The sequence below is a fragment of the Lucilia sericata genome, unplaced genomic scaffold (assembly GCF_015586225.1).
Source record: "Lucilia sericata isolate MDLA Ls3-8-SP2 unplaced genomic scaffold, ASM1558622v1 Contig000079F_arrow, whole genome shotgun sequence".
Taxonomy (NCBI): Eukaryota; Metazoa; Arthropoda; class Insecta; order Diptera; family Calliphoridae; genus Lucilia; species Lucilia sericata.
In genome coordinates, this window is record NW_023994112.1 from 376,167 (window position 1) to 390,833 (window position 14,667).

General features: G+C 28.3%; 1 protein-coding gene across 5 annotated transcripts in view; it reads right to left on the reverse strand.

Annotated features, from left to right (window-relative positions):
- The window catches only part of LOC119616555 (limbic system-associated membrane protein-like), a 96,672-nt gene extending 83,417 nt beyond the window's left edge, over positions 1-13,255 (reverse strand). For 2 of the 5 annotated variants that reach the window (XM_037972977.1, XM_037972975.1), the window contains exon 1: positions 12,938-13,255. The gene's annotated coding sequence lies outside the window, so the exon portion shown is untranslated. Of the gene's footprint in view, positions 1-12,261 lie in introns of all 5 variants that reach the window. The other 3 variants (XM_037972974.1, XM_037972972.1, XM_037972973.1) reach the window with 2 other exon arrangements.
- Between the last annotated feature and the right edge of the window lie 1,412 nt (positions 13,256-14,667).

Genomic DNA, 14,667 nt, shown 5'->3' on the forward strand with positions numbered 1-14,667 from the left:
TATTAGACAACGGATGTGTACAAAATTTAGATTTCGACAACGAATTGTTGCAATGTTGACAACGTTGCGTTGTCATCATTACATAGTGTTGCCGTACGTATGTATATACTTTTACAACGGATGTTATTGAATAGTTATAAACTCTTTGGTGTCCATTTGGTACCATACGTGTACATTTCTTTTTCCCTTTGTGTATGTTTTATTAAATTGTAATTAAAAAATTAGGGTATATAAGATTCAACACAGCCGACTACAACACTCTCACTTATTTAAACTAAAACAGGAAATAGTGAGAGTTTTCTACATCACAATTGTTAAACAAGAGAGTATTAGTATTAGTAGTAAGAGAAACACAAGAGAGTTTATTTAAAATTACAAACACACACACACACACTCATTTATTTTTTATATTGTTACCCTAAAAGTATTATTTACTTTTTTTCTTACTTTTCTTCCTTCTTTTACGTTAAAAGTAAAGTTAAAGCTTAAAATATTCTTTCTTTTTCAAATAACAGAATTTGTGTGTGTTTTATTATTTTATTTTTAATTTGATTTATTAATGTTTTACTGTTTTAAGACAGTTTCTTACCAGCACAAAACAGATCATCTTTTTTTAATAAGGGCTTTTGCCATAATCACAATTATTTTAGGCATTTTGTTAAAAAATAACATTTTTTAAATTGAAAAATTGTTTCCTTGTTGGATAAAATTTGTTATATTAATGTAAAGCATATTAAATTTTAAAAGTAATTGAAGAAATTGTTAAAAATAAGCAATTGTAATAAATCTTTAAGGGGATTAAATAAAAAATTTGTAAATAATTTTATATTAAAAAACTCCCCTCTTAGTGCGGCAACAAAGCTGATCGAATATTAGAAAAAATTATTTTGCCATTTTCTGCTTTGTTTAAAAAAATAGAAAAAATGTCATTTAATATAATGTAATTAGCATTAGCTAAAGGTCACATTAAAAGTTCATTCATCAGTGCATAATACATATAATGTCATGTTAAATTTATTCAATTAATCAATAAAAATCAAAGCATATAAAATTTGTTATAAATTATACATACATAGCTAAAAATATCTAAATCATGTTAATTATCACATTATTATGGAAAAATAAACTAAATGAATACTCTTCGTTTTTATTAAAAACAAGAGTATTTATTTAAATTTGACATGGCGGAAAGGAGGGGGAAAAATTGTGAGGATTAATAAATATATATTTATATTATCACATTTTTAATTCTAAACGTATGCTACAATTTCAAATAAAATAACAAGTTTTTGGAATAATCTCGAAATAGTTGTAGAGTAGTTGTATACTTGGTACCTCGCAGACTATTGAAGACATTATTTAAATTCGATCAAAAGTTAAGATTAAATGATAACTGTTGAATAAAACAATTAAAAGAATTAAATACCTAAAAGTATGCAACAATTTCAAACAACAAAATACAAATTCTTAGAGCATTCTCGAAAAAATTTTAGGAAAACATTTGAATAAAAAATTAATAATTACAAATGTCTAAAAGTATACTACAATTTTAAATAGAAATCAAAAAATGTTTAATATATTCTGAAAAATGTTTAAGAGAATAGTTAAAAAGTTATAAACGCCTTAAAGTATGATACAATAACATAAATAACATACAATAACAAAAACAGCAAACTCATTGACAATTTTCCAAAAATTGTAAGAGAACGCATTCGAATGCTTTTACGAAATATATAAAAATAAATAGACATTTAAAATACCTAAAAATATGCTACAATTTCAAATAAAATATAAAACTCTTGGAATATTTTCGAAAAATATAATTTTTTTACAACTTTCGCGGAAAAGTTAAGTTCGATGAACGTTTTTAATTTTGAAAGAATATAATTATGGACCTTATGCCTAAAAGTATGCAATCATTTCAAACAAAAAACTACAAATTCAAAGAATATTCTCGAAAAAATTTTAAGCGAACATTTGGATGGGTTTAGGGAACAGAATAATTTGAAGAAAAATTAATACTTACAAATGTCTAAAAGTATACTACAATTTTAAATAAAAATCATATAACTCTTGGTATATTCTCGAAACATTTACGGAATAGATAAAATTAAATAAAAATTTCAAATGTCTAAAAGTATGCTACACAGTTTGAAATAAAACATCAAATTCTTGGAATATTCTTGAAAAATTTTAATTTTTTTACAAATCTTCCCGAAAAAAAAGAGTTCGTTAGACGTTTTCAATTTTGAAAGAACACTGGCCTTCAAATTCACTTGATGATAGATTACCCGTTTTAGGAGCTAGTTTAATATACAATTTTGTTGCTATATATCTATCTGTACAGATTTTTCATTAATAAAAATATATTTTGGATACTCTTTAACCATTAATGATTAATACATATGTACTTTCTAGAGATACATACCCAAACCTTGAAATCTATTTATAAAACCCGCAAACTCTAATCGGAATTTATATAATGCGTGTTATTTTTAAGCAACTAGGAAATATTTCTATTATTAAAATATACAAATCGCTAACGTGTATTAAAATATGTAAAACTAATTAAAATGTATAAATTAAACGTTGTAAACGTGTTAATTTTCCACAGATTATAGATAATGCAAAGAATTTTTACACAGAAGTAATTAAAATTGTTTGTTGTCATGGACAATATGATTTTGAAATGCATGTACAATGTATGTAGATGAAAAGGCGTCAAATTAGTGTCAAAAATATCCTATGCTTAGCTCAGCTGAAAACATGTGGTTGCAATTTTTTATGAATTATTTATTATAATTTTGAATTTCATGGACATTTCTATTTTTGGAAAATAAACAATTGTTATTCTCTTTTACCATTTTCTTCTTTCCTTTGCCTGCAGTTTTGAGAATGTATTGCGTCTTTTGTAATCTAGGGAGTATTTACTTGTCTGCTTGTTTTTTTCTTTCTTAAGACTAAAAATTACTTTCGAGAATATTCCAGGAATTTATGTTCGCACTAGAAAAAATTTCATGTTAAATTTTTGCATTTCTTTTTTTTTGGCAGTATTAGAAAAAAAACCCTATCAGAAATGTAGAGAAAATGAATTCTAAATTTTTTAGGAATATTCCAAGAATCAATTTTCGTATTAATTTATTTTCGAATAAAATTCACAATAAATTTGAGGCACACTTTTAGGCAGTTATAAAAATATTCATTAAATTAAATAGAAATCATTTATTTTAAATGTCTATTGATAAGAAATCCAAAAGACAGCTGTCACCTAAATCGATTTGTAATCCAAAATGTAGTCTATTTATTTTCTTTTAAATATGTGGACGAGTTATCTTGAACTGCTAAATTGTAACATAAAATAAATAATTAATATATTTATTATCTTTTTTCCTTTTAGCATAAACAACCTCCACAATAGCACATGGTTGACACAAGCACAGCAAATTAATATAATTATGGAATAATTATACAAATTATTTTTAAATGCATCTTTACGTTCTTAAAATGAATCAACAATATTTTCTACCCCAATTAAAATACGTTACACATAAGAATTTCAAAAAGAAACAACGGAAACTCCTAACATTTCCTTTTAGTATCACATAATATACGGTAAGTATACATTAATTTAAATATAAATAGGCTTTAAAGTTAATTAGACATTTTAAAAATGCTTTCATATGAAATAATTAATAAGATTACAGAAAAACTGAAGTGCTAACTTTAAAAAAGAAAATCAAAATTCTTACATCTTATTATGTGTTGAATCATAGTTTAATTAATATTAGAATATATTTCCGAAGCATTAAAAAACTCCCAAACACGAACACTCTGTTTAGTTTATACAAGAGATATTTTAGAAAAACCAAAACCGGATGTCTTTTTTACCAAGGGCCATTTTAAGTTTCCTCATAATGAAACATTATTATCAACAGCATACATAAGACTAGAGTGAAACGAAAAGAAATGCTGAAGTTTGTTTTGTCTTGTCATTTTTTTTTTTTTTCAAAATTTTAGCTAGATATATTTTAAGGAAAATTAACTTAAATAAGGAAATCCTTTTTATGTTATAATTTTCAAGGTTTTTTTCTATTTTCACAGTGATTATAGACTTTAGAGGAGGAAGAGCTATACGTTTTAAAATGAAGTGTTTGGCAGGAATAATTTGAAAAGTCATGGTTGACATAAGTAAAAGAACTTAAATTAGGGACTTATCCTTTAGCAAACAGTAATGAACATAAGGTTTTGAAAAAAAAAATACCCTTAAAAGTTTTCTTGTATTAATTAAAACTTAAAGAAGTTTTGTGTTTTAGGCAGATAATTAAATTTATACTTTTATATGTTTTTGTACTAAATTTAAAAAATAGTATATTTTTGTGAATATTCCTAAAACCCATGTTCGTAAAATTTCTAAAAAAAATAGGCATACTTCAGGCTATTTTATAGTGTGATCATTTTATTTGTTAAAATTAAATCTAAAATATACATTATATAACTGGACTATAAAGACTATAGGCCAGACTAGACTATAAACTACACTATAGATTAGACTATAGACTAGACTATAGACAAGACTATAGACTAGACTATAGACTAGAACTAGACTAGACTATAGACTAGAGATAGGACATAGACTACTAGACTAGACTATAGACTAGACTATAGACTAGACTTAACTAGACTATAGACAGCTATAGACTAGACTTAGTAGACTATAGACTAAGACATAGACTATACTATAGACTAGACTATAGACTAGACTATAGACTAGACTATAGACTAGACTATAGACTAGACTATAGACTAGACTATAGACTAGACTATAACTAGACTATAGACTAGAACAATAGACTAGACTAGACTATAGACTAGAACTATAGACTAGAACTATAGACTAAGAACTATAGACTAGACTATAGACTAAGACGAGAGACTAGACTATAGACTAGACTATAGACTAGACTATAGACTAGACTATAGACTAGACTATAGACTAGACTATAGACTAGACTATAGACTAGACTATAGACTAGACTATAGACTAGACTATAGACTAGACTATAGACTAGACTATAGACTAGACTATAGACTAGACTATAGACTAGACTATAGACTAGACTATAGACTAGACTATAGACTAGACTATAGACTAGACTATAGACTAGACTATAGACTAGACTATAGACTAGACTATAGACTAGACTATAGACTAGACTATAGACTAGACTATAGACTAGACTATAGACTAGACTATAGACTAGACTATAGACTAGACTATAGACTAGACTATAGACTAGACTATAGACTAGACTATAGACTAGACTATAGACTAGACTATAGACTAGACTATAGACTAGACTATAGACTAGACTATAGACTAGACTATAGACTAGACTATAGACTAGACTATAGACTAGACTATAGACTAGACTATAGACTAGACTATAGACTAGACTATAGACTAGACTATAGACTAGACTATAGACTAGACTATAGACTAGACTATAGACTAGACTATAGACTAGACTATAGACTAGACTATAGACTAGACTATAGACTAGACTATAGACTAGACTATAGACTAGACTATAGACTAGACTATAGACTAGACTATAGACTAGACTATAGACTAGACTATAGACTAGACTATAGACTAGACTATAGACTAGACTATAGACTAGACTATAGACTAGACTATAGACTAGACTATAGACTAGACTATAGACTAGACTATAGACTAGACTATAGACTAGACTATAGACTAGACTATAGACTAGACTATAGACTAGACTATAGACTAGACTAGACTAGACTATAGACTAGACTATAGACTATAGACTAGACTATAGACTAGACTATAGACTAGACTATAGACTAGACTATAGACTAGACTATAGACTAGACTATAGACTAGACTATAGACTAGACTATAGACTAGACTATAGACTAGACTATAGACTAGACTATAGACTAGACTATAGACTAGACTATAGACTAGACTATAGACTAGACTATAGACTAGACTATAGACTAGACTATAGACTAGACTATAGACTAGACTATAGACTAGACTATAGACTAGACTATAGACTAGACTATAGACTAGACTATAGACTAGACTATAGACTAGACTATAGACTAGACTATAGACTAGACTATAGACTAGACTATAGACTAGACTATAGACTAGACTATAGACTAGACTATAGACTAGACTATAGACTAGACTATAGACTAGACTATAGACTAGACTATAGACTAGACTATAGACTAGACTATAGACTAGACTATAGACTAGACTATAGACTAGACTATAGACTAGACTATAGACTAGACTAGACTAGACTATAGACTAGACTATAGACTAGACTATAGACTAGACTATAGACTAGACTATAGACTATAGACTAGACTATAGACTAGACTATAGACTAGACTAGACTAGACTATAGACTAGACTATAGACTAGACTATAGACTAGACTATAGACTAGACTATAGACTAGACTAGACTAGACTATAGACTAGATATAGACTAGACTATAGACTAGACTATAGACTAGACTATAGACTAGACTATAGACTAGACTATAGACTAGACTATAGACTAGACTATAGACTAGACTATAGACTAGACTATAGACTAGACTATAGACTAGACTATAGACTAGACTATAGACTAGACTATAGACTAGACTATAGACTAGACTATAGACTAGACTATAGACTAGACTATAGACTAGACTATAGACTAGACTATAGACTAGACTATAGACTAGACTATAGACTAGACTAGACTAGACTATAGACTAGACTATAGACTAGACTATAGACTAGACTATAGACTAGACTATAGACTAGACTATAGACTAGACTATAGACTAGACTATAGACTAGACTATAGACTAGACTATAGACTAGACTATAGACTAGACTATAGACTAGACTATAGACTAGACTATAGACTAGACTATAGACTAGACTATAGACTAGACTATAGACTAGACTATAGACTAGACTATAGACTAGACTATAGACTAGACTATAGACTAGACTATAGACTAGACTATAGACTAGACTATAGACTAGACTATAGACTAGACTATAGACTAGACTATAGACTAGACTATAGACTAGACTATAGACTATAGACTACTATAGACTAGACTATAGACTAGACTATAGACTATACTATAGACTAGACTATAGACTAGACTATAGACTAGACTATAGACTAGACTATAGACTAGACTATAGACTAGACTATAGACTAGACTATAGACTAGACTATAGACTAGACTATAGACTAGACTATAGACTAGACTATAGACTAGACTATAGACTAGACTATAGACTAGACTATAGACTAGACTATAGACTAGACTATAGACTAGACTATAGACTAGACTATAGACTAGACTATAGACTAGATTATAGACTAGACTATAGACTAGACTATAGACTAGACTATAGACTAGACTATAGACTATACTATAGACTATACTATAGACTAGACTATAGACTAGACTATAGACTAGACTAGACTATAGACTAGACTATAGACTATACTATAGACTAGACTATAGACTAGACTATAGACTATACTATAGACTAGACTAGACTATAGACTAGACTAAAGACTAGACTATAGACTAGACTATAGACTAGACTATAGACTAGACTATAGACTAGACTATAGACTAGACTTTAGGTTAGACTTTAGGTTAGACTTTAGGCTAGACGTTAGACTATACTATGCACTAGACTATGGACGAAAAAATCTCCTTCAACATAATGATTTTTTTCATGACTGCCTAAAAGTATGCTAGAAATTTTATACAAATATCTTAGTACAAAATAATATGAAAATAAATTCTTGGAATATTCCCGAAAATAATAAGTTTTGTTATATTTATATTACCAAAATAATATTAGTTCCAAATAATTATATAGAAAGGCCTTGTTAAAATTTAAGCAAATTTTGTAACTTTTTTCATATTTCAGCAAAATTTCTTCTTTTATTCTCCAACTTATAGTTTCCTTCTTTTCCTGTTGCTTATTTATGCTATTCCTCTTAAAGTTATTTATATAAATCAAAATTAATTAAATCAAACAAATTAGTCAATTATCTTTATCTAGCGAAATTACTTAATTATATTATATTTATTTATGTATATGTATATGAATGTCTTTGTACTTGTTACTTACTACTTACTATATGCTTCCTATTGTCAAAGATTTTATTTAATAGAAATAATGGTTAATAATACCTGTTGGTTTATAACTAATTTATCACTTCTCTACGTTTTTCCTGTATATTTTGCATACGTGACTTAATTAGACGAGCACAAGTAATTTTACTACTTCATATGTTTAGATTTAATAAAAAAGAATACAGAATTGTTAAAATGAATGTAAGATTTTATAACCTGCAATACCAACGAAATGTTGCTATAGAAAGTTTGGTAAAATATACATAGAAAACTGTATAAGACGGTTGGTTTATGTTCGTGTGTGTAAGGAAAACATGTTCACTTTCGAAAGAATAATAATGATATAACATTTTTTTTCAAGAATATTTCAGGAATATATTTCATTATTTTGTATTAATAGAAAAATTTACAAAAAAAAAAAAAAATACTTATCTGTGGCATATTTCCAGGCAGTTATAAAAAATATGTGTTTTATTATTTCGGAATTCAATTCAATTCTATTCTCATTTTCAGGAATATTCCAAGAATTCCTTTCCGTAAAACCATTTTCTTTGAATTTGTGGTATACTTTTAGGCAGTTATGAAAATATTCATAAAATTGAGGAAGATTTCTTTCATTTAACACTATTTAAAAGAAAAGTAATTTGCTCAAAACTTATCTAGTAGCCCTCGTATTACATATTTTCTTTTCAGTCATCTCTAGTGTTTTTTTTTGCTGACCCTCTAACTTTTTTCTCCAAATTATTCTTTGTCTTTAATCTAAACTAATAAGTATTTCCTTTGCATAATTTTTGCCGAAATTTTTGTTTTCGGTTATTTAGAAAAAAAAAAATTGCAAAAAGAAGCCCTTATTATATCCTTCTGGCAACCCTTGACACAAAAGTAAGAGTGAAATAACAAATTAGAGGAGTAGTATGTGTACCACTGGCTGGCTGGCTGCTTGGTTCTTTGGTATAAGAGTTTATTTCTTTCGTTCATTCCCATTGTGTTGTTTAAAAATAAAATATGAACAATATTTTTTTTTAAACATTATTTTTTTTTATTGTGTTCATAATACATATGAAAATATACTAAGTACATGAAATAATATATACATATACACGAACATAATTACATACATACATGCATGCATATGTATGTATGGACTTAGGAACATATATGTATGAATTATTGTTATTATTATTTTCTTCACACACAAGGTACTTAAATTACATACTAATTGCCCCATTCACATTTTATATAAATGCAGGCAGGGTTGGTCAATTCTAATAAGATTTTAAGTCTTTTTTTTTTTGAGACTTAATATAGTTATTAAGCAGATAATGATGTTTAGTGATTCAGTGTTCCAATTTGCCAGTTGCTGGTGTGGTAGTTCATTAGATTTGGTGTCTTAGATAGTCGATTCCTATAGGAAATTTTGGAGGATTTCCCTAGAGTTAATAAGTAACATTGAAAACTTAAGGTTTTAGTGATTAAATTTTGATAGATAAATAATTGTAAATTGTCTTGTATTAGGATCATAGGATGAGCCACTATTGCGCTTATGTTCAGAAGGTTAGTTTCCTAAGAAATTTCCAATCAGTGTTCGTGAGCGATGTTATATGCATAATAATATCGCTACCAAGATAATTTGAATCTAATTTCGACAAAAGCCGGGTAATAACACATAAAGTGTTCCAGATTTTCACGGAACACTTCGTCTCTACATGCTCTATATTGTTTTGTACTCACTCGTCCAATTTCGTGCAGTTTTAGCCATAATCCTAAGTGATCACTTAGAATACATAACATCTCGGATTTGCTCATTTGGAGGCGGTTTCTTTTGTTAAAGTTACAACATGATATCTTTGTGGTTCTATGCTCTGTTTCCTTATTTCAATTGGCCTTATGGAATTCGTCAGCGTTGCGTCGAACGTTTTACATTCGTCAGGTTAATTTTATCTAGTTTCCTTCCCTTTAAAGGCCTTCCCTTCCATTTATTGCCCATTATTCCCGAGTGGCCTGGTATCCATATGAAGCAAATATTAAATCTTGAACACTATTCGGTTAATGCTCTCTTACAGTCTAATATGTTCTTAGATTTAAACTTATCACCCGATATCGCCATAATTGTCTTCTGGCTTTCAGTAAATGTATTAACCCCAGTCGGCACCATCTGCCAGTTTACACATTTCGTTATTTCCGCTTAAGGCTAATGTTATGATTAGATAGACGGTAGTATACATTTCTAATTCTGGATTTTCAATGTAGAACCCCATGCCCGTTTTGTTCCCCAGTTTAGAGCCATCCGTGTAGCAATGGTATCTCACGGGTAGTTGTTCTTATATTGCGCTTTACCATGATATTCTGTCTGGAATCGGTGTTTCGAAGTTCCCGAAGGGGTGTTTCATGTCAAGTAAATCAAATAATGAAAGTGATGTCTTTCGATCGGTTCCGGTTTCAAAAGTTGGGTCACTTGATATGAAATCTCTAAACAGTAAGAAAATATAGTCGAATTATGAAGGTTTTCAATTATGGAACGATTCTCACAAAATTTTACATAATTATTTCATTAATTACAATACGATACGATTAGACTGAGGTTTAGAAGCGGGCCTTTATCGGGAGGTTTGGGGCAATTATGTTGCAAACTGTACAGAGTTTGATAGAAAAATTATTTCTTAATCTAAATCATCTATACGATTTTATTCCAATATCGATATGAATACAAATTGAATTTCGAAAGGTGAGTTTATATGAGGACTAGGGCTACATATGGACCGATCCAAATAAAATTTGAAAAATAAGTAACTTATGTTTATCGAATTCCAACGCTTTACGAGTCAAGTGTAAAGAAAAGTAATTTTCTGAATAGGACTTTGTATTAGGGCTAGGGTCAAATATTGCCCAATGTTCACCATATCAAAAGTTTTATTTGGTTGCATAAAACTAACTTGTTCCGAAATTGATTATTAACCTTACGTAATTAACATATTTATGAATGTTTAATGAATATTCTGAGAGGACAGTTGTATGGGGGATTTACGAAAAAATGGACCTATCTTGAGCCAATAGTACTGTGTGTAACGAATTTCTTTGAATTTCGGCCTATAGTTTGATTATAGGTAGCAGATGGACTAATATGACTAAGATTCTAAGCCGATTGTTATGGGCAAAGGACCCTTATATTTGAGTGTTACAAACATCAGCATAAATGCATAACAACCTCCGCTCTATAGTGGTGTTGGGTATATAAAATACTTATGATTAAGTAAAGTATATGTTAAGAGAAGTTTTAGAACATTTTAGATTGTTCAAATAGAAATTAGACACACTACCCGAATTCGACAAGTTTAAAAACTAAGTTTCTTTATCAAACAAAATACCCCTTTTCTAATAAAATTCACAGTGTTACAACTTTTCCAACCCTGTAGTTTAAGTATATTATTTGGCAATGTACGAGTGAGTGAATATATGATGGATGTATTTATGTTTGTTAGATGCATGTTAGAGTGTATGTATGTACATATGTATGTTTGTTTGTTGTAGTGTAGGCACCATACATACATATAAATATAATAAATGTGTATAGTCATATATTACAGAGTTCATAAATGTAAATATTATTTAGACTATAATTATATTTAAACACTCTGCAACGGTTATTTTTCTTTCATAATGGCAAAATAATTGACCTTTAAAAAAAATAAAAAAAAAACTGCGAAGGCAAAACATAAAAAACACAAAATACTAAATTATAAATGTTTTAAACAAAGAAAGGAATTAGGGTTTTGTAGCGTAAAAAAAAACAAAATTGATTTGGCAGTAACATAAGTGAACTGGGTTTCTTTTTGGTAGTAAAATTTACAACTGTTACTTAAAAATGTTTAAGGGAAAATGGGACATTAATTTAAATTATTTTTTTTTTTTTTTTTTGAGAGGGGAAAACAAAGCATATAAGAGTTTAAACTGGCAGTTGTTGTTACTGCAGCAAATATTTTGGTGTTATAATGTTATTTTTAAATTAAAAAGTTAAATTAAAAAATATTTCCTTAAGTACGTGACTTTACGTTTAATGGCAAATGTAACAACTATACTATTAGCGTATTTTGTTGTAATTTTTTTTTATTATTTTAGCGTTTTTATAGTCTAATCATTAAAATGTGTTAATGTGATTTCCTTTGCCTTCACTACTCACTCTCTTTCTCAGATACTTTACACGTCTCTCTAGTTTGTTGTATGTTTTATTTAATTTTTATGATTTTATATGCTTTTCTGCTGCTGTTTTTGTTCCATTTGCACTTCATCTAATTACATACAAATGATAATATATTTCTTCTTTTTTATTGTTTTAAATTTATGTGTATGTAATGCAAAAAAAAACACACACATACACACTCACACATTTATATAGAGACATTCATACTTGTAACACTCGTATAATATGTATAAATACACTCATATAAAAACTCATAAAAATTCATTCTTTACATCTACACTGTTGTAATTGTGTACCCGAATACAAGTGTATTCTGTGTGTACTTGTATGTATGTAGTTATTTTTTTGTCGTTTTTATTTTATTTTTTTTTTCTATTTTATATATTTTTTTTGGTGTATTTTTTTTTTCTTTTCTTTAATTTTTTTTCTCACATTTAGGTGAGCATACAATTTATCTTTTATCGATTTTCTTTTTTTTATTCTTCTTCGGCTTTATGAGTGTGTTGTTGCCTTTATTTTTCTTTTACTTTTTCCAGTAGTTTAAACCTTTTTGTTGTTGCTGCTGTTGTTGTCGTTTTCCACCATAATACATTAACACGCACAATTTCCGTTTTTCTTTGTAGTAAAAAAGCTGTAACCATATTATTTCTTAATCATTAATTTTCATTACTTGCTTGTTGTTTTTATTTTTGCTGTTGTTGTTGTTTTTTTTTTGTTTCCATTTGTTTTTTGGGGCTACAAAAATCAAGACTCTTTTCAACATTTTTGTTCCAAACTTGTACACTTCACTCACAACTACCGTGTATTCACATATTGCGTTTCAAAACGTCCTGGTCATGTCAAAACCCAAATGCGACTGTATTGCTCCAGCAGTATCCTTCGCAATAATATGTTTAGTGTCATAGTAAAGTAAAAGGAAACAATAAATACTCTCTATATCCTTCTCTCTGTCTCTCTTTTGCTCTTTAAGTTAGCCTTATACTACTCTTATACTGCTGTAAACTCTTATACAAAAATTTTAATAAAATCCTTAATAAAAACTGTGACAATTTTTAAGCATTTAGTGCAGAATATATATATGATTTGTATGGCTACTAAATGTTCTGTTGTTCGAAGAGATTATGACGTATTACTTATGAAATATCTGTGTTTATGGCTGCCTGAAGATGTATGAATGAGTATGAGTGTAACTGTGTGTCAGTGTTTGCATTAGTATACATGTAAATCACAGTGATTTGTTAAAAGTTTAGTTGCTTTTTATGTCATTCCATTTAGAAACGTTGATGCTATGCAGCAGTAGCTGTGGTAGCAGCAGCAGCTTAAAATAACTGAAATATGTAAAAATCCGTTTAAATCACAAAAATTTTAAAAACGAATTTCAATTGAACACTTTTATCTATGAGCACTTTCTACCAATACAAATAACATTACTTTACAAATATTTATGCAGCAGTAGTAGTAGTGGCAGTAGCAGGACTTAAAGTTTCTATGCAAACATTCTTTTTTAAGAAAATAAATAAATCTTTTTACAAAAATTTTGTTAGCTTAAGCAGGGATTATAGGGATATTTAGGTTTTTTTTTCATTGATATAACAAATTAAAGTAAAAATTATCAATTCAGTTTTCTTTTTTTTAATATTTTTAAGCAAGAATGTTAAAGATATCTTAAGGATTTAATATTCAAATTTAAATATTACGTATACGTAACGTATAACTTTACATTAATTTAAAATAACGAAGTGTTAACGATAAGAGTGTTGTGTGTAGGTTTGTGAAAGTAGTCTAAGTCATAAAACCATTAAATTGAGTTTGTGATTTGACACTTTTATGTCTTTGTCTTGTCTTAGTTGTTAGTTATAAATAAACCTTATTTGCATGCAACAAATGTAGCGTTAAATGACATATTGTTAGTTTAGTGGGTAAAAGTGTTAAGTCCAATTTTTTCTAAAAACTATTTAAAGAACTAAATGTGATTTTTTATTTACTTTTAACAGTGAAATGATTACAGATTATTGTTACTTTTTGGATTGTATTAAAATTTAAGAAATTTAAGTCGTTTCTAGGTTTAGAATTCCACGCTTGGCCGTAAATTCGTTTGTTGTTTAAGGTTAAGGTTGTTGTCAATTGGTTCTTCATTTTAAAAGGCTCTGTTCTAAAACCTTTTCCAATTTAAGTAAATTTCTATTGTAACTTTTAAATCTGTTACATAGTATTTGACGGCAATTTTTATGGTAATGACTTGTACTTACTCAATAAC